Source organism: Sylvia atricapilla, chromosome 6 (assembly GCF_009819655.1).
Source record: "Sylvia atricapilla isolate bSylAtr1 chromosome 6, bSylAtr1.pri, whole genome shotgun sequence".
In the NCBI taxonomy this organism is placed as follows: domain Eukaryota; kingdom Metazoa; phylum Chordata; class Aves; order Passeriformes; family Sylviidae; genus Sylvia; species Sylvia atricapilla.
In genome coordinates, this window is record NC_089145.1 from 14,551,524 (window position 1) to 14,573,693 (window position 22,170).

Here is a 22,170-nt window from a genome sequence, read left to right on the forward strand (position 1 = left end):
ATCTACCTATACTCTGGAAGTCTGCTTTCCACAATACTGTATGCTTATGAGATGTCAGCAAAAACCACGATAAACTTGAAGAAATTTTAGCTCTGGGAACAAGAAAACTCACTGAACACTGGATCATCTGGTTGCGAGGCCACAGCTCTGTACCTCAGTGATTTGAGAGTCTCTTTGGTTTCCTGTTTCTCCATTCTTTTTCAGATTCAGCTCAAGAATCTGCCTACCATTCTGAGGTTGTAGGGTTCTTAGCTCAAATGGTCCTTAATATTTCTTGAGGAATTTGTATGAGTTCACCATCCAAACCATGAACACTTTGGGCTTCATTTTGTGTTGCATTTAGGATGATCTAACCTTTTACTACTGCAGAAAAAGAGGGTTTTTTTTTCATCCTGTTCAGTGTCTTCTTCTGCACCCTATCTCCCTGTCTTATCTATCTATGCAGCAACAAGACTGCTTCAGCTTGCAGAACTGACAGAAAATGAACTAACTGGGAGGTTATGGATTAACTATCATTGGGGAAAAGAAAAGGGAACCCTCTTCAGAGGAAGCTGACTGCTAGATTAAATGCTAAGGTGAACTGCACCCTGCAAGAATCCTCTTACAGGGATTTACAGGACTTCCCTGGGGGTTCAGCTCATTGTACATCCCCATCTACATTGTAAAACTAAGGCTAAGCAAGCATCAGATTAAATTCAACTCCTTTGTTACAGCATAATGATTTTTGTGAACACCTCCCACCAATTTTACCAAAAAAAGAGTGATCAAAATTCAATCAGGGCAAAAATATTAATAGAAAATTTAAATATGAACCCAAACATTAAATACAAAACTTTAAAACAATATTCCTATTGGAAAAAAATTCTCACTTTCTTTAAAAAGCTATTTTCTAGCTACTAAATAAAGGTAAACTCAGAAAATTACACATGATAAGCAGAGCCATCCCAGAGAGCATTTATAGCAGTTACTTGAAATTCTGATGTCACTCATAACAGATATATCAGCTGGTAGCTCTAAAAACTTGATTTTATATTAAAAGCTATGACCAATATTGTTTTCTGTGCACAGAGATAAACATCCTGCTCAAAGATCTGAACTCCTATTTAAAAACAAAACCAAACATTAAGAATAAAAAAGCACCCGGTATGGTTCTGAGACACATATGTGGCTGCATTGCATATTCCCTGCCTACACTGGCAGTGTGGGAGCTGTTAGTCATCTAATGCGCATATTTGCTTGGCACCATGCCTTTACTTTCGCATGCAGGCAGGAAAGATGATCACCCATTTATTGTAGCCTTACATCTTCACTGCGTGCTCATCTGGCTGCATAACCAGGCACCTCCCAGTTCAAAGGGCAGCCTGTTGGGAGGCAGACCAGTTCAAAGTGAAGCCCAAGGACTGGGAGGTTGTTAACAAGGAAAGGGCAACTTTTAAAATCATGCTGTTTAGACACATTCTCTGTTGGGACTTCACAACACGTTTATTTAACAATAAGGACTTTTTATTGAATAGAGGCTTAATTTAGTTTTGCTTTCCACCCTGGCACAGATCCTTTCACTATTTTCAAGGGCATGAGAAGTTCTCAAGTTGATTTGCTTTAACTGTCCTGCTCTGCCTCTGTTCTGGAGGGGCCTGGAACAAAACCTAAGTTTAGTTTTCAAGTAAGGCTGTCATAAAACTTCTTTGCCTAGACTACACCAAGACTAGACACCCCGTACACACATCCCGTATTTGGGATCCAAATTTCATTTGAGCCATACAAAACACATATAAGAAAGGTGTGCTTTTTTAGTGTAATGTTAATGGTGAAATCTGAAGAGTAAGGGTGCCTGAATGTTGTCAGAATTTGATGGAATAACTTTGGCCATTTCCCTCCCAATGTCCTTGAATAATGCAAACTGGTATTTTACCATGACATACTTCATGTTACAGCCTCCTTTGGATAGAATTAACAAAGCACCAAAGCAACTGCTTTCTGGCACACAAGGGAAGAAGTGTTTTGAGTGGAGGTAGCTCATGCCATTGCTTGGATACCTCAGTGGTGAAACCACACTGACTACTACACTACATCAAGGAGGAGTCTCACACTGCTCCAACTCCACTGTAAAAAATGGCAATGCCAGCCTTCAAGGTAATCTGGGACTACCTTGCAGGACCTCTCTAAACCCCTTGCTTATTCTAATTGCCTTCAGCAATATAAGCAGCCATGTCCCCACTGGTTTTGACCCAAATGTGCACAAGTTTAGATCCTGAGGACTGCAGTGTACTGCAATTATTTCATTGGTGTAATGTCTGCTGACTGCACTCAGTGTTCATATCTAGCTGAAGGGAACAGCTTTTGACAAGCAGGAATTCAGAACAGGTAAGATCTGGTCTGATCAAGTGGAGCTCTATGTTTAAATTTGATGACAGTAAGAAGAAGTATGTGGGAAGCATCCACAATAATCAACCATCTCAAGTTAATTAGCAATTAATTTAGGGAGCTACTAAAGTCTAGTGAAGATGAATCCTGGGAGATTCTGGTCACAGTTTCTCTGATGTAAATCTAGATTAACTCCTAGAGAGAACATCAATCTCCATGACAGTTACTTCAGATTTACACCCAGCTACTCTGAATTTGTGCACTTGTTTTCACAGCCGTGTGGGTGATCTGTCTCAACACAAATCAGCTCTGCTCTCATGCAGATTCTGCAAGATACACAGAGTTACAGTTCTGTAAAAATCCAACCTTGGTGAAATGGGGAAATTAAATTCTCCACTGATGAAACCTAAGCCTCCCACATAACAGACGAAAATGCTGCTACAGAGCCTGCCACTACAAGTGGTCACAATAGCTTCCTCAGTTCTCAGTCTTCACACAGCAAGGATAATTCCCTTTCACTGGATTTCACAAAGCACAGCAGCAAGCATCGAAATTACTACTAAGAGTATTAAGAATGCCAGCTCCACAGAGTCAGTTTTGAGTCCAGTCTTACAACCCCAGCAAAATGTACACAATCGTTCAAGGTCATCTTTCTAAGAGGCTACAGAGAGAGCAAACACCTTCTGGCCATTAGCACTGACACTCGTGGTGCAGACTGCAGTGGCATCAGAGAAATTTGATATGAAAACAGGAGATATTGTCCAGCCACATGGCCTTTCACCCTTTAACTCAGTTCTGCATTCACTTCTCTGCACAGCTACAATTTCCCCCTTTCTTTATCTGTTAGTTAACCACTGATATAATGCCCCTTCCCACCCACATGAATCTCAATCCTAGTGGTGCAGCCCTGGTCATGAAATTCTAAGCTGATTCAGAGAAGGTGTATGCCTGCCTGTGTGCTTCCTCATAAGCCAGAGTACAGGTCACAAAAGTAACAAAGAACAGAGTGACTGGAAAATATTTTACAAGAAAGAAGCTGAAAGCAAAACGATAATGGTAATTTTTAAGGGAGGTTGATCTTATCAAACATGGTATTTTCTCTAAGTGGTTCAACACAAAATTTCTTCTACACAGGCCACTTTGGGTCTTACAGCTGGAGTTCCCCAAAACTATGTAGCATTTACGACTTGGTCTACAGATACAAGTTATGTCACAGTATAAAAGGATGAGTATTTAAACAATAACTATTCCAGAATGACTATGCCCACACTTGAAGTTATTTAGAAAGTTATTGCACAAAAATGCTGTATGGACAGGGTATAAGTACCGGAGAATTTTGTAGCATGCCACAATAAAAACAATTCAACACTTCAATGTGGTGAAGCAAAATAATCTCCCCTCCAGATGTACCAGGAACTAAGTAAATCCCACAGCACCCTATAGTTTGTATCTCAACTCCCATAAAACTGCTGGAAAAAAATGAAGCTGGAATGACACCCAAGTCTCAGGTGCCTTTTCTGAGCTTAACTTCACCAACAGGTGAGATAGGAACTCAACTGGTTACTGATGGCTGAGCATAAATATCCTGCCTAATTTCTAGAAGAGTAAGTGGACTCAAAGAAATCTTTCTTTGTACTGTTTCTCAAAGATCGTACCAGCTGACTCATCCTCCTGCCTAAAGTACAACATGAAAGTAAAGTAAAGCAAAGCAAAACAGAAAATCTCAAATTATCAGAACCGAAATTGCTTTCTATAGTAGCAGGAGATAGACTAAAAACAAAATTGGATGCCGATTCACAAACTGCCATTAAATTTCCAGGAAGCCAATCCACCAAGGAACATACTGCACCCTAGAGAGTCCTTAATGAATAGTGACACATTTGCAATAAGCTAGTTAAGGTTTTGCCAGCATTTAGGTTTTAAATCCCTCATGTTAGCAAAACAAACCTTGAAACTTACTGAAAAATCATATACAGTGTTACAGTCCAGGAAGAGGGACTCTGGGAGAGAGGTGGGGAGAAAGTGTTAGTGCCATAGTAGATTGAATTTCATGCTTTAATTTCAAAAATAAAAAAGAAATTAAAATTGGAGAAGGGGGGGGGGGGCGGAGGATAAAAAATTAAATAAATAAAGAAGCAGCTTTGAACCATTACATGCTCCAAAGGCAGAAAACATTTTGGCAGCCATTTAAGGCTGAATCCTTCAGGTAGTAAGCGCCCTTGAGTCTAATCTCAGTGGGACATGAATTGCTAGCATTCCCCCAAAGAAAGAGGGATCCTCAGTGTCTGAGTACACATTTACACCACGGGTGTCAAAGCACAAAGCTGTTTCTGTGGTCTGGATCACTGTCCATCTATACTTCCTCTGTTATTCTTGCATTAAAGAGCTTGATTTTTCTTCCATCACAGGGCCAAAGATGTTTACGGTCCAGGGCTCAGAAGATCAGCACTATAAACTTGCAAACAGGATGAAATACACAGTATATATAAGATCTTTACACATTGAATATAATTTGCATTAGATGGAGCATTACTCTCCCCTTGATGTTTATATGTGGAGTATTTCATGGTATCTTGGCACTGTTTTTTTTAACTAGAAGCTATATAGCATCTAATTTGGAGCCCCTACAGTTTCCAACCCCATCAGCTGGAACAGACTACACACTTCTGACTTCCAGTTCTTGGAAATGGATTGCAATAGTGCAGAGAGGATGCAGCATTAGACACTGTTAAGAGAATGGACAGAGCAGACAGAGACACTTCATGACCATCCAAATCTGCATTAAATTGTCTCAGCACTCAAGTAAGGCCAGGAGCGCTAAAAGTAAGGACGGTAAGCTCAAGGTAAAGCCAGTAAGTGCTTTCAGTACCAAATGAGCCTCATCAGTTGACTGCCTTCATCCTTCACTGTCCTAAGTGCCTCCAAATGTCCTGTATCCTTCAATACACCTGGTACCTTCACAGTTGTGCACGTGTAGCCAAGAACTGCCTGCAGAGTGCCTCAGGCCTCAGCTGCAGCCAGATCTGTCCCACTAGTGAACCCCAGCCCCAACAGTGGGTCATGCAAGGATCCCCATTTTACCCTGCCCCATGTGGCTGTGTAACACATGACAAACAGTTATCAGGGCTCCAAGGCCATACCACACCTCCCTTGCTTGTTTATTGGCAGCTCAGCACTGATTACTGCCCCTTTGAAGCATCTACCCATTTAAAAAAAAAACCACATTTCTCGGAGAAACCACGTGTTTCTTCCAGGCTGTGCCTCAGAAGGCAGTGGCAATCTGCTATGCCTTTTCTTAGTAAGGAAGTTGGGTACAACACTCAGTTCCTAGGTCAGGACTCAGGAGCTCCCCATCCTGTCTGATATAAGACTTCCCACAGTAGGCCACTATTGTCTTAATTTTACTTGATTTTGTTAACTATTTGGACATTACAAGTTACAAAAGGGCCATGTATCCTTGTGCCTGAAACATGACCACCTTTAACATATCCAGGTTTGAAAAGCTTATCCATTCACAACATTAAGACCCTGTAAGTCAACAGTCAACACTCATCCCAACTAGCAATTATTGAGGAGAAATCAGTGTCACTCAGAACCTTGTCTTTCACACACTATTGTTTCCCAGGCATAAACCATCAGGCAAGGGCCTAACCTTCTTGCATAAACCCCTTTTCTACAAACAGGTAGAGTTTAGCAGCAGGGTAAATGAATCTTAAGAGGAATCTTCAGAGAGCAGACAATGCTCTTAAAAGAACAGTTTCCATTATTATACCAAATGGCATCTTCTTGATTGCTAAACAGCTGCCCTCTCAGGTTAGGCTGACCCAGTGATTTTGGGGTGCCACACAACCTCTGAAGGAAGTAGAGCTGCTTATCCCAAAAGGATGAATGCACTATCTCAAACCATCAGGGTATCACTACTGCATCCATTTAGCCTATTGCTGCCACAGCCTTAAAAATTAATGAGTTCCTCAGGGAATAGACAGACTTAATGCTCAAAGCAAATGAAGCTGCTGCCAACACTGTTTTCCTCTTCCCTAGACACCACTTCAAACCAAAACAGAAGGATAGCTTTTGCCCCTCAGCTGAGTATCAGAATCCTCTCAGACAGGAAAAAATACCTATGCCTGTGTGGACAGACCTTGAAATTTCTCTTCTTACCAGCCAACACCACATAATCTGGCCTTGTTCCCTCTGCCATTCAAGTTCAACATGAAGGAAAACCAAGCTTCATTTGGGGGTAATGTCTGAAGTGATCTTGGCCCAAGTTTTGTGAAGATGCTAAACCTTGCTTAGAAATTATGACCTGCATACAACTAAAAGAAGTGCTTACTTTCTCCAGCCCTGGAACTGACTTGACTTCTCACTTTTCCTTTTCTATGCAGTAGTTTACATGCCCACAGATATGGTATCACATATACACAGAAACACAGGTCAGCAAAGTCATTTATGGAAGACCCCCTTCTTTGAGGGGCTGTCTCACATAAAAAGGAACATCAGCAGATGGAGCTCTGCTTCTACATCACTCTCTTCAATGTGAAAGCCTGGCAGGTGCAGAGGAGGGATTGGAACAATCACCCTCTTACCTTTTCCAGCTCTTGCTTTTCATGGCATCACTGTATACAAAAAGAAACAACTTCTTCTGCCTTCCAATCCCTTTGCTTCCCCCAAACCACTCCCTGCATCAACCAGTGTCTCTGAGTCTGCCAGGAAAAGGTTTTGAAATCCTCAAACAAAATGAGTTAAGCATCCAGAATTGTGATCAACTAACAGCTCCGAAACAATGCAATGAGAGATCAGCAGAGCAGAGGAGCTCTGAAATTTACATAGATCTAAGGTCTGAGACCTGTTCTCAAACAACAGGGAAAAAAAAACCCAAAAAAAACCAAAAAAACCCAAAAAACAAAACAAAAAAAAAACCAAAAAAAAAACAAAAAACAACAACAACAAAAAAAAAAAAAAAAAAACAAAACAAAAAAAAAAAACAAAAAAAAAAACCCACAACAACAACCAAAAAAAAACCAAAAAAAACCCCACAAAAAAACCCCAACCAAACAACAAAAAAAAAAGCTTCTCCAAGGCAAAAAACCAGTACCATGCAAATCACTATGACAAACAAGCAAGGCTTTGTCTAACCTGACATGTTAGCAGGATCTCAGATGTCTTCTCATCTTTACCTCAGGTAATTTATGAAGCATCAGCTCCTAAAAATCACGCAGCAACCAAGGAAGAAAATCAGCAATTACAACCAGGTAAGTGCAATGCTTAAGTTCAGTATTGCAGGAAAAGGCCTAAACATGGCTGGCTGGATTAATGAGGCATTTTCTAGGACATCAGGATGATGTTTCTGAATACCTGCTGTGTTCTCAGAATCAGAATGATGTCCATAGCAATCAGTTGCAGAAGAGGAACAAAAAAACCAGAAGCAAATTACTTTCATGTATCCTGTGGTGGATATCACTATGGCCATCAGCTCATTTCAGCCCACAGTGAAGTCCCTTACAACCATGGGATTTCACAGCTCCTGGGGAAAAGCTGCTTCTTTTATACTCAGAAATATCACTATCAATCAGCAGCTGCTAATCTGACAGGATGTAGTGGACAAAGAGGGAAGTTTGTACTTCACCCCGATCTGAAACCTTTGTGGCAGAAGGTTACTCAGTTCTTTCTGAGAAGAAGAGAAACACAGAGCTACAGGAGCTGACACTTGGGCTGGAGAGGTGACAGACACAGATGGACAGGGTGGAAGCCATGCACAGAGCAGCAGAGATTGCTATCAACTGGGAAAAAAGAAGGAAGAAAAGCTTATAGAGACAGATAGGAAACTCTATATTGCAAACTGGAATAAACATCCGGTTCCAAGGACAGACAATAAATTAGCTTAGAGACCTACTCTCAATTTCTGTTCAGCATCAACAATCAAGGGAGTAAGCCGGATGCCATAATAAAGCAAATTCCCAAATGACAGCAGACACTATTCCAGCTAGCTTTGGACTGCCTTCTCTTCCCAGTGTAATCAGCAATCTCATAGGCACAGCTTTACAAATCCCAGGCCACTAGGCTGTGACAGAACACAGTGAAGCTAGAGTTAGCATTAGCAGGACTTTGAAGCAAGCTTGCCAAGCAGAAGAGAATCTGTTTCTAAATCCTGGATAAATAGACAATAAGTTCTTCTGTCTAAACACTGGAATTAACATCATGCCTACACCAGTATCTTACCTCTGGCACCATTTCTTTTGGGTTTAAAAACCCTCTCTATTAAAATTAGTAAGTTTAACATTAAAGTCATGCCCAGGGCTAACACAAAGCAACAGTCCTCAATTTAAACTAATATAATGTAATCTAATCTACTCATGGATAACAGACTGAAAATTGATGCTCTGAGTTGCACAGACTACACTGCAGATAAAACATTGTTGCTTAATTGCTGGTTCATTATTTAGCATCACTACATAACTTTAGAGCACTGAATCCCCATTTGTGATCTGCTGCCCACTGACGACACACAGACCTGTGACAATGGCCAAAACTACATCCAAGATCTACAGTGTTTCCAATCAGGAGTCTGAGGGGTTACAGTGCTACAGGGCTCCTAGGAAATTCAAAGGGATGATCGTTTTTCCAACACTGTTGTACATGATGCCAAAAAGCTCTAAAGGGATAAAAGAGCAAATGTCAGTGCCTGCTTTGGGGACAATATACACAATTCAGAAATTTGGGATGCTAGAAAATGTACATAGCATGGAGAATGTTATATGTGCTTGCAGTAATTTACCACAAAGAACAGAGCACCATCTGAAAGCATGGTTTAAAGAGGTAACTAAGAGGATGAAATAAGGACATTATTTGGGCACTCAGCTCCTTGTGTTTGTTGGTGCAAGTCAGGTATCATGCAAGTATGAGAGAAGTCCTTCTTCTAATTTAAAAGAAAATAATAACTATTTTAATTACGTGACCATTCCAAACAGGCTCTGAAGTGCAAAAGCAATCACAAGCACAATAAAATAGCCATTCCATGCTTTTTAGTCACAGGATGTGTTACAATAATTCTTGAAGCTCCCAGCAGTTTCATAACAAAGTAGTCACATCTGCAGTTTCACAGAAATTACCACGTCTGTGCCAACGTTTCATCTTACGAATGTTTGCAGGCTCCAATTTCCATGTTTAGAAGAGGAATGAAACAAGGCAACTACTTAAATTATTCCACCTCTCTGGCTTGCTATTCTAAGACTTAAGGAGCAGAGTATTCAGTCAGGGTAATGGAATGGTGGCAGTGATCTCCACTGGCAAGGGAGGCTCCGCTCCTGAAGCAGACAGCTTCAGCCAAGCCCCAGTCTGGTTATGTACACTGTTACTGAGACTGAAAATGAGGGAACAGATGCTGTTGGAGTATCAAATGGAAGGCATTCTGCAAAAGAAAATAAACAAACCTAGCCATACTCAACCAGCCAAGGTACAGGAAGGAAGCAGCAAGTCTCTGTTCCTAAACGTAAAAAGGACTCTGCAGAACCACCAGAAAAAAAAATGCACTGCCTGATGAACAAAATGAATTCCCTTCCCCAGATTCTCTGGATGTTGCTAGGAAAAAACAAACTAAGCACACTTTATTTACCTGCATTAAAACACAAAACCAAACAAACAAACCAATGAAAAAAACCCCAAACAAGCAAGTGCAATTCAGTGAACTGACAGTAAATTCAAAAGTGGTATCACATAGCCAAGAATGCTTCAAATAAGATCTCTGATAAAGCAAGTACTCTCTTAGGAAGGCTGGATCAAGATGCCTAGCTTGCTTCTAAGTGTCCCGACCTAAACATTACGACCTAAATCTTGCAAGAGTGGAGAAAAACGAAACCTCAAGCCCATATGGATTCTCATTGCCATTAGCAGGCCCTGCAATGGTCTGCTTTCCTTACCATTTATGGGAGTCTATGCCTGTATTTTAATTATCTCAAAATTCTGGTCAATTCCAAGACACCAGTATGAGCCGCAAAATGAGACATATGGAATGCATCCAGGGAGATCCAGCAGCCTGCCTTTTGAGTAGGCAGGTAGCTAATCAACAGCTAATTGTAAGAACGGGTCTCCAGAGTGCCTGTGTGGGAAAGCTGCTGCTGTTTGTGTTGTCACCACAGCTGCACGTGACAACTGCCAACCTACAACCCATGGACTGCTTGTGACAACCCAAATTTCGGAGACCAGCTGGGGTCAGTGAGCAGGTCCAACAGGCTGTTCTGCTCTCCTGGACTTCTCTCAACCAAAGAAGGAACTACTCAAGTGCTGTTCTCCCTACCTCTTTAATGTTCACTTGACAACACTCATTACACACAAGTGAAGTAAAGCTGTGCTCCAGGCAAGCTGGTGGGAGGCAGGAATGGGGCTACAAAACCCAAGGTAACTGTTGGTTTGGCCTTTTAAATCCTGCCTTGCCAAAGGACATAAAGCCTCATATACCTCAGTGGAGCCTTCTCCTTATCTTTGTATCCATGAAGTGTCACATCCACCTAAAAATGCCTGCAATGCTGTTGGCTGCTAAAAATCTCCTGCCATTGAAACAGCAGGAAGAGAAAGAAGGTAATCATTGGAATGACCTGCTTTTACAGACTGCAAGTCATCTATTATGAAAATGGTTATTATTTATAGCAACTGAGAGAGAAAATTCAGAACAAATACCCTCACTGAGCATTTTTCCCCCCAACGGTTTTGGTTATTCATCAATAAGAGAGAAGAGTACTTTACCAAATGCCAGCATTTGTGTCTTTTAACATGCTCTAAGATACCATTAGAGGCTGATATCAGTGGTGTTATGAACAGAATATGGTTTCCCAGTGAAGGGGAGTAGCAACTATCTAGAGGGAAAAAGGAAACGTTTGTCTTAGGGTAGAAACCACAAGGATTGCTATTTTCCGGAGTGTGGAATTACAGGGAGGAGAAATGGTACAACCTCATCTTGAAAGGGATGTGTACACTGGTCCAAATGAAGTCATCACCTAAAATTATCTAAGTCACCCTCACTAAGAGGTGAAATCAGAACGGAACTAAGCTATATAAAAAACAGTAACCCAAGTAGTATGCTATAGTTTCAATAATGAAGGGAGCTATGTATAAATCTCATTTTAGTAAATACAAATGGCTCTGTTTGGTTTTTAAGAATGTCAAAGTTTCAAGTTTCTGCTTCTAAGAAAGTCAGAAACAATACAAGCTGATTGATTAAAAAATTAAAAACTAAATAACTGAAGGTAAACAAAATATCCTAAACTATAGCTCCTCAATGAAACACTCATTTAGAAAAGTTTTTCAATTTAAATTCAGTCACAGTTTTAAGCCATATTTTCTCACAAGCCAGACTTAATTTGTTGTAATATGTCTTTTAACCATCTTTTACAGCGAGTTCACAGGCTCATGTGATCCCACTGTGCAAACACACCACTGTCAATTACTTCAGAGTCTGATATGACAAACATAACTTAAACCTTGGGCACTATAAAGAAAATCTAAGCTGCTTACTTATTCTTAACAAATAATTGACTTTTTTTTTGAAAGAACAACTTCCTTCAAGTATTTTGTTTGTTCCTTTGCATCAATAGCCCCCACTGTCCCATGTCTAACTCTTCTTTGCCATTTATTTAAAATTAAATAAGTTCAATTTTATATTTAATTGACTTAATTTTACAGACTAGTGCTATTCATATACCAATTTTCAACATCTAATTCTTAATAGCACTTAATGTGAGTTATCTTTATCTGTACCCCTCACATTTGAATAAAGACACTTCCAGACACACAGAACTGATGGGATCTAGGGACCTTGGGACTTCTAGGGATAATGTTGATTTCAGTAAATGGGTATTTCAAGAAGTAACAAATGTTAGGTAGCAAATGTTTATCATAGAATATTCTGAGTTGGAAGCGACCCACAAGAATGGAGTCTGGTGTCACAGAGTGGCTTTGCTGCACTAGCAGCACAAGATACATCATGACCTGAAGAAACACTTGCAGCTGTAAATACAAAGTATTCTTCTAAATTGAAAATACTCTGTTCACTCAACATATACAGAACAAACGAGTGGATATCTAAGAGGATTTTTAACCTTAACATCTCATATTGGGTTCATGGATGAAAATGTATATCTTTGACAAAGCACACGTACGTCAAAGATCTTTGTGTTCTTGCTACACCTCTACTTGCACTGTTAAAGAGCTCCTTTCATTGCTTATCCTGCTTTAGGTTTAGATTTGATTTCGACAACTGCTGCAATACTAATCCAAATCTAAGTCTATCTACACAGGGCTACACACTAGAGTAGCCATTCCGAATATTCAGGCATATCCATTTCCAGTTCACAGTCTGATTGCATAAGGGCCACGCATGTGTGCAAAATAAGCCTGGTATGCCAATGTTCATGAATTTTCATATGCAGATTAGCCCTCAATTTCCCAGCTAAATAAATCCATCTCCCACATCTCTCAGGGTCACATGGGAATGAGAGACAGCATTTGATAACTGCTTACTTATAAATACAAATAGAACCGTATTTTGCAAGGTTCTTTCTCTATTTGTTGTTTTACACAAGAACTGTATAATGATGGTGAAAGGAAATACTAGGCAGAGATAAAATTCTTTCCCTTTTTTAAATGGAAAAATCTAAGTCCACTGGACTTGTCCGCTAAAATATCCAGTGATTTTTTTTCCCCCCAAGCAGTGGTCAATCATTTATCTGACAAGAATTGTGTTGGGTTTGTATTTAATACTGTGGTTACAACTGCAGATTGTATTTAAGGGCATCACATGCAGTGTCAGTGTCCTGGCCTCCCAGCTTCCAACCTGTTCCCTGTTGCAAAAGGCCTCAGTGACTAAAAAAATTCTGTAAGGGTATGGAAATCATTCATATGAGATATTTTGCCTATTTAATTACATCAAGGACTTCCTGACCTTTGTCAACTGCAGGTTTCAAAGATCCTTCTGCAAGTTAACCAACAGCTTTGGAACACACAGCTTACAAACAGAGACTCCTTGGGAACCAGTTATCTTCTACAGCTTACACCATCAATTTCCTTGATTTCCAAGCAGTTCTGGAAACAAAGTCATTCAGAATGGATAAATGCAGATCACAGGTTCACCAAGATAAATTAAAAGTCTTCCTCTAAAGTAGAGTGCTTCAATACACACTCACTTGTAGAAAAAAACTAATTCTCCATAGTCATAACAATGCAACTGAATAGAAATAAACATATCTACACAGCTCCTGAAAGCAGCTTCTAACCCACTATTAAGTTTCTTCATTGCAAAAACTTCTCATAAACTCAAGGACATCCAACTGTCCTTCAGACACACAATTTCAGACTAGACTACAGTGACATCTTATGCTGTCAGTGCCTGCTAGGAACTCTATCCTCCATCAGCCTCTTTAAGGAACACTCTTATCTTGCACGAAACTGCTGCCTTCAGAGTCCTGGGTGCTCATCAGCACTTAATGAAACCTGATCTGTAGATAATCAAGGGGCAGGACAATTCTAGCGATACACAGACTACAACATTCTAATGATTTTTCAAAAGCAGTGTAATTAAGACTTGCTGTGTCAGAGCTTTTGCAGTTTGATGAAGGAGTGTATCCACACAGACATCAGTTTAGATGGTGACATGTTAGCTGTGGGTGTGGCAGTGGGCAAAACCCGCAAGGAGCAGGCTCTGCACACTGCAATGGTTGGTAACTTCTCACTGAAGCTCTGAAAACCTGCCTGAAACTCTGGCCCATCTGGAGGTAACAAGTTTGCACACAAAGGATCACAAAGACAGTCATCATCCTAAACAAATGCATGTACATAAAATATATTACATGTAGCATTCACTCTTGCTGGCACTCACTGCTATTCGAGCCTGGCCTCACATATTTAATTATTTTCTAAAAGATGGTCTAAATGGCTTTATTATATACTGCAATAACAAAAGGGATTTATCTGATGATAGTTATGGGAGGTCACAACCTCCCTGTAACTTAAGCAAGTTGCTTATACCTGAAGAGTGAATTTGTGTCAAAAATGAGCTCCTATTAGCACATGCAGTTGTGCCCACAGGACAGAATTGCTATAAAGATACAGGAAGTTGCACTATCTAGCTGTTATACCCATACACACAGAAGTAAAACACAGAATGAAACTAAATATGATACTGAATTGCAAAGCAAACAAGAAATAAAATTTTTATGCTAGAGTTCCAGCTTCTAAAAATACTAAATATTTTTGGCAGCTACTCATGACCTTAAACCAGGGTTACCAGACTGATACTTTCTATTACATCCATCTCCTAGAGCTGCAAACAAGGATCTGAGCCCTACTGAAACAAGTTAGAAAAGGGTGCTGCTGCCCCAAAGAGGTTAGGAGTCAGGTTACATGCGACAGGTCACCAAACAAGGAAGGACTAAGCAAAAAAAAAAAAAAAAAAAAAAAAAAAAAAAAAAGACACAAACCAATAACAAATGATTTCCTGTCATTCTAGCTGGTCACAGATCAGGACTCTTACAACACAGGAGCTTGAATCTGATTTCTAAGATGTGAATTGTTACCATACTAGCTCTTTAAAATGTTGCTCAAAATCACAGGATAGTCTGGTCACGAAAAGCATTGTGAGTTCCATCATGAGATAAAAAATACTGTGACCTTCCAGAGATGGTCAAAACCCTTGCCTTTCTTGACTATCATAGCTTGCTCTCTGTGTGGTAGGATGGATACATACAGCACACATATACTCTGCATATCTTCTGGCCTTATTCAGCTAAAGATGCTTTAGTAGAAAACAGTCCTTCAGTCCTTAAATTTCATTTGCATGTCCTCTTTGCAAGAAGTCTCAAATATTCTCTGAAGTAGAAACACATTACCTCTGAAATCTCAAGATAAACCCTGTAAGCATCAGTTTAAACCAAGAAGGCAGACCCTATCGTAGGTTGAATCTTAGGTCACATCAGTCACACGTTGCTGTGGCCTACACAGGTAAGCAGGGAACTGAAAAACAACTGTGAGAGCAAAATTCTCAGTTATGAGATTCTGTCATGCACCTTTTGAAAAGCTACAAGTCAGCAAGGCACTTCTACAAAAGATACATGCCTCTAGTCCCCACTGCCTCTTCTGCCTTTGGACTCAACAACAGTCCACAGAAGAGAGTGATCTGGTTAAGCAACTAACAACCAACCAAACATAGCAAAACTCCCTCCTTTTCAGAAGGGGTTGGCTTGTGGACAATTGTGAGGCAAAGCCAAGCAAGTGAAATTCTTCAGTGCAGTTGGTTAGGCAAATTTACTCATTTTATTCCTGAAACAGAAACTGTACATTGCTTCACTCCCTTTGTTCAACAAACTTAACTTCCCTGTCTCATCTCTTCTGTTGACAAGCCCAAACCAGAGCTGCATGGCTGACCTTTTTAGACAGAGGCAGAAGGAACAGATTTTTTTTTTTCTGCTTTGCAAATCAGTGTAATTGTTCCTGCTGCAGCAACATCTGCCTTTCCAGATACTCAGAAAGCAGATACTGGAGAGCATCCTGCTACATAATGGAATTCTGAGATCCAAGCAACAGAAGAAATGCTTGTAAAAACTTCTCTCATCTTTCCCTCATGCCATGCTTTTCTTTCAAGCATAAACTATGTAACAGAAAAAACCCACATAACAGAAAACAATTCTTCCATTTCAAACCAGTTTAGGCACTTAAAAGCTGTATGTGTTTCTTTGCCTTTTGTGCTTTGTACTTAACCAATACTAATACCAAAAGATGCATGCTATAATTGTTCAGATTTGCATTCTTTTTGTGCATTCTGCCACTTATCACACTAAATCGTTACTAAATTGATGGTTTTGCTATTTAAAGGCTCTTGTTCTAGTTTTACATGCATGACATCCAGTTGGCAGCTCTTTCTGCAGTAGAGCGACAAACATTTTAAAGCCCTTAAACCATAATACTGCTAAATAAGAAGTAAAAAACTTAACAAACCAACCACACACTCCTACAAAGAAAAATGCCCATTCAATTGTAACAAAAAAAATAAAACAACCGAATGTTATGCGCTTACCTTTCTGCACATACCTACTGAGAACGTTTGGATTCATTATATGCAAATGTAGAGTAAGAGTTCTCATGTCCATTTTATCCACATTCAAGTCAAGTGGCAAAATTTTCTCTCTCAATGGGCACATATTGAGCCCCCTGAACTATCCTCAGCTTCAGATGTACAATGCTAACTCAAACATATCAATGAGAAATGGGCAAAATTACTACATTCTGCTACTCCAAATGAACAAACTGGAAGCAGAGCAAGCAGTGAGAAAATTTGCTTCAGCTATCCCACACAGTAAAATTCGATGCTCTTGTCATGTACCACACAACTTGGGCTGAAATCAACATGAGCTCTGGTTCTGTCTGAGATTTGAACTTGATCCGTTAACTGCACAATTTATACAACAAGAAAGTTACCATCTCAAACTGACTAACAAAACATTGTGATCAAATACAAAATAAAACGCTTCCTCAGTATATGCACCATTTCAGAAGTAAAGAAGAGGGTAAGGCAGCATCTGCATTAAAGTAAAGAAGAGGGTAATTTGCTCTAACACAAACACAGAACATGACCACCAGCTGTAAATCGTTGCCAATCAGGTGGCAGCCAGTGCAGCTGGATCCGAATCTCGGCAACTTTGTAAATAGCGCTGCAATTAAAAAAGGGCTCAACCTACTAAATTTAGTTTTCCTTCTCACATAACGTAACGATCACGGTCTCACTAAAACGTAATTGCATAACAAGATAACCATATGTAAAGTTTGAAGAAAAAAAAATCGTCTTAATTGCAAATAAGCGTTCACAGGGCACATGTGAATGCTGAACTCTACCAAAATCCAGCTGCACAGGTCTCCGGGCTCGCAGCACTTCATCGCCTACACCGGCAGCTATCCTGCTCTCAGCACTGCCATCTAGGAGAGAGCGCCGGCGTACCGCGGGCCGCCTGGAACATCAGCTCCCAGGCAGCAGCATTCCCGGAAAGCATCGCAAAGCTGTTACTGCTGCTAAAATTTTAACTGCAGCCTGTAGTTTAACTACCGGCTGTGGCGGTTCGAAAGCAGCCTCCCCGCAAATACCCCAGCCTTTCCCAAGCGAGGTCCGCTAGGCGCGCATACACCTGCATCTGCTCCGCGTATCTCGGCGTTCTATGGCGGGAGCAATCGGGGGAAAAGCCCAGCCCGGTGCGCACCGCCGCCGTGCCCGGGCCCTGCGGGCGGGGAGCGGGCTCCCGGGGGTGCGAGCGGCGCCGGAGGAGCCGGGCTGCGGCCGCCCCCAGCGCAGCTTGGCGGGCGGCTGCGCGGACACCGCGGGAGCGGCACGGCACCGCCGGCCGCTCCCCCCGGCCCCAGCCCCTCGCCCGGCCGCCCCACCGCGCACCGGCCGGGCTGATGCCACTCGCTCACCTCCGAACCCCGTCCTTCCCCGGGGGACCGGGCTGCCGCCGTTGCATCTCTCTGCGTGCAGCAGGACGAAACGGGAAAGCGGCTGCAGGAAAAGCCGAGCGAGGGACGTGCCCTGCCCGCCGCCCCCGCCGCCGGCCGGAGGCGCAGCCCCCGGCGTTGCAGCCGCCCCCCGCAGCCCTGGAGCGGCCGCCGCAGCACGGCACAGCCTCGCCTTACCTCTCCGCCCCGGCTCCGGGGATGCGCCGCAGCTGCTGCCGTGCCCGCCCCCACCTGCGCCGTCCCTGCCAGCCCGGCGCTCAGGTGCGGAGGGAGCACAAAGGCAGCGCTGCGGCGGGCGGGGGCAGCGGGCTCTCCCCCGCCGAGCCCCCGGCCCCGCTCCCGCCGCCGGTTCCCCTCCCCTGCCGGTACCGAGCGCCAGCCCACCTCAGCTGCGGGGCCGCCCCCCGGCCGAGTCCGTGCGACTTGCCCCGAGCCTCCCCTCGAAAGCCCCCTCGCCAGCCCGCCGTGCTGCCCTCGGTGCCGGCTCTGCGGAGCGCCCCCAGCCTGAGGAAGTTCCCCGGTCCTGCGGAGAGCTGAGGGGGACACGCCGCCCCACGTACCCCCCCACCACTGACACCCCCCGGGCTCGCCCCCTCCGCTGCCCCGGCAGACACGTACGGGCAGCCCCCACAGCGCCGGCGGTACGGACCCTGTGCCCGCTGCTGGCCGGACAGGGCGGCCGCCGGCCCCCGCCCGGTGTCCGCTGGGTGCGTGTGTGTGAGGGGGGACAGGTGAGGAGCGGCGGGAAAGAGCCGCTTCCCCCGCGGCGGGAAGGTCTGCGGTGCAACACCGCTCCCGCCTTCCCCCCGCCCCGTCTCTGCAGATGCCCCCGGGAAGGGCTGCGAGGCTGGCAGCCGACAACAGCCGCCCCCTCCCCCGGGAAAGCTGTTCTGCCTCCTTCTCCCTCGCTCGCCTTCTTTTCAGCTCGGCCGCTTGACTGACAGGGAGCCTTCCAGCGGCCGCCCACGCGCGCTCCCGTTTCCCCTCAGTCGGAGAGGGAGATGGCGAAGGAGAAAGCATGAATGAAACAGGCAGGCAGCGGGCGGGAGCGGCCGGCCCGGCCCCCGGGAGCGCCGGGGCCGCTGCCGCAGGGATGCCCGGGGGCTGCGGGCTTGGCCGGCCGGGACAGGGGGGTGAGGAGCCCCCGGGCCCCGCCGTGGGGAGTCCCCGGGCCCCGCCGTGGGCTCCTGAAGGAGCGGAGCCGGCGGCCGCTGACTCCCCGGCGTCTGTGCTCGGAGGCGTCTGAGAGGCCGCTTGAAGACACTGCGATGCCTTTGGTGGGTTTGTTCCCACAGGGCAGAAGGTGGGAGGTTGATGCCTGCTCAAGCCGGAGACACGACTGTGGCCTTAGAGATGCCACAGCAACTGGTTAGGTCCTCATCCATAAACTCACTTCACTCCACCAAAGGCATTTCCTTTTATACTCATAAAAACCTAGCACCTAAAACCCAAACTAGGACTCTTGTGCAGAAGTAATAGGAGGGAGGAAACAATCTCAAAATTCATTTAAAGCCCACTTGGTTTTCCCAGTGATTGGTTGGCACTGTGGGGGTAGCCTTGTAATACTTTTTTCCCTCAGATCAGTTGTCCCAAAAACGTTTGTGGCTTGTTAAACACACACTTCACAATCTCTGGCTGGAGACCAGAGGTTGTCCCAGTGTCATGACTATTCTTGAGTTTGGTTTATGGTGTTAGTTTTAGTAGCCTTACTGCACAGTCATAGGACTAAATGTTCAGGTAGTGGGGGCCTACAAAGTAAGTGGTTACCTCACCACTCATTCACTGAAAATCAGTAGTTTCTTTAATTAATATTTTATGTATTTTCTTGATTTTATTCATTGGAATTCTTGATTTGAACACCCAGAAATATTTATTTATTTAAATTTCATATAACTTAAATCAAAAAGAACATTTTCTACTTCTGAATATGCATGGAAAATTTTGTTATACACTGGTACATACATTGCATGCTGCAGTTAAGACAGATCTGCATTTGCAGTTACATAATCAATAAACATGGGGTTTTGTCCCATGAATCTAGAATCACATTCTGAGTGGTTTTAAACCAGTATGCCTCCACAAATTTAATGCCTGCCAGAAAATTTGTATCAGCTAAAATTTTAGCCTCTGAATTTAAAAAAAGCTGCTTTTGATTTCTGTGGGGAGAAGTGTCTTAGGAACTTCATGTTTTAAATTTTGTGTTCCTGAAAACTGAGTGGACAATATAGCATTGTCAAATCTTTTGCTATAAGACAATGAATGTATCATTATAATTTAGGTAAAGCAGTACAATCCTTTATATATTTGTTTTATAAGATTGTTATGTTTTGGTAATAGTTCAACATGACTCACCTACAGTACATATCACTGCCACAGCTGTTGTAAACCTTCTTCTGAGTCAGAGAATGACTTTATGACCCAGAATTCTGGGAGTGAGTACTATCCTAGTGATTCTCCCAATTAAGAGAGAATTGTGAGTTGCTATCAGAGCAGGGTGAGTCAGTTTGATGTAAGGCAAAACTAAACTCATCAGTTACTACTGCGCTAGGTCAGTATCCTCTTCCCTTCCGAAAGTCAGTGTTATGAAAACCTGGAATCATCTTGTGATGGGACTTCCTCTGAGAGTTCAGGAAGACTGCAGTGGACCATGGAATCAGTTCTCCTTATTCCCAAATGCTCCAAGCTACTGTACCAGCCATCTGTTGCTCACTGCTGTGGGGTGCACAGTAGCTCTGCAGGGTTTGAGGGCTGGCAGCAGGGTTTCTCTGCTTTATTCTAAGAAATCATTTTGCTTCTTGTGCGTACCAAAGTGCAGGACGAACAACATCAAACCCACATGTGGTTCTCTGCAATTTTTTTCACTGAAAATCTGCCTGAACTAATTTTGAATAACAAAATTTGGGTACCCTGTACTCTGCAAAGAACATGGTGGAATCGGTCAACCACCCACTTGCTGTTAAAATTGTGTCAGAAAAAAAGGGACCATAATTTGGGATTGGGTACATGGATGAGCTATGAGTGCATGAGGAATTTGAGTTAGGCTGGTGGTAACCTGGGTTTGCTCTGGTGTTTGCTTTGTGACACAATTAAGAAGGGTTTGAGGATTGAGATTGTGGTGAGGCCAACATCAAACACAGGGCAGAGAGTGGAGACTGAGTGACCAGCTGGTTGTATTGCCAGCCATGCCAGGGACTTCAGAGTTGACCCTGGCAGCAGCTCCCTGCTGGGCAGGCAGAGGTTGCTGACTCAGGATTACTGCTGAGGTCAGGGTTGAACTTTGAGTAAAGCACAACTGATGAGGGAGGTTTGAAGTAGTGTTCAGAAGATGGAAATAATTGTGGGGGACCCACTGATACAGCTATAGAACAGAAGCTATTGGTGAATTTTGTATAAAAGTTTTACCTTGCTTAGAGTGAAGTATCTGCACTATACTGTGTCTGAGGCAGCTGTTAAGGATCCTGGTAAGGGTTAAGGTGGGAATGGCTGGGATTCTGTAACATTTGAAGTTGTTGCACTCCTGTATTCATGTCCTTGTTAATAGTCTATGTCCATTTGATTTCATGGTCCAGAAAGTCATTGAGAAATCTAATCCATCTGGTTTCTGAATTACTTTGGGGTTTATTTCCTGTTTGACCTGCTGGACCTGAGACCAATTTGACCTTGGCTGATCTGCTGGGAAGCAGCCTTCTGGAGAAATATCTGGGGGCACTGGTGGACAACAAGCTCTCCATGACCCAGCAGTGTGTCCTGGTGGCCAAGAAGGCCAGTTGTGTCCTGGGGGGAATTAGGAAGAGCATTGCCAGCAGGTCAGGAAGGTGGTTCTGCCCCTCTGCTCAGCCCTGGTGAAGGCTCACCTGGAGTACTGTGCTGAGCTCTGGGCTCCTCAACACAAGAGAGACACGGAGCTCCTGGAGTGGGTCCAGTGGAGGGTTACAAAGATGGTTAAGGCTCTGGAGCATCGCTCCTGTGAGGAATGGATGAGGGAGCTGGGCCTGTTCAGCCAGAACAGGTTATGGCCAAAATCTTTGGGAAGAGTCTGTGCAGTGGATTCTGGTTAGAGGAGGAAGAAAATGCATGTGAACCATCTGCAGGAAGTGAATTGGGTTGGTGTGGGAGCACAGGCAGAATGCAGGGAGATTTGTATGAAATGCTGCCTGCTTCATTGGTCCCCTTGTTTTTTAGTACCTTCCATGTCTTTGCCTCTGACCAACTTATATCTGTATGCAGAATACAAATCCAGATAGCTTTACTGAAGTGAACAGAGCCATGCCACATTTGTTTTGGTTAAATATGAAATTAAAACTAGAGGGTTGTTTTCAT

The 22,170-nt window shown here is 43.2% G+C and overlaps 1 protein-coding gene across 1 annotated transcript in view; it reads right to left on the bottom strand.

Annotated features, from left to right (window-relative positions):
- Positions 1-17,936, bottom strand: part of PTPN5 (protein tyrosine phosphatase non-receptor type 5) — a 75,907-nt gene extending 57,971 nt beyond the window's left edge. The window contains exon 1 of the mRNA XM_066320872.1: positions 17,812-17,936. The gene's annotated coding sequence lies outside the window, so the exon portion shown is untranslated. The remainder of the gene's footprint in view (positions 1-17,811) is intronic.
- Between the last annotated feature and the right edge of the window lie 4,234 nt (positions 17,937-22,170).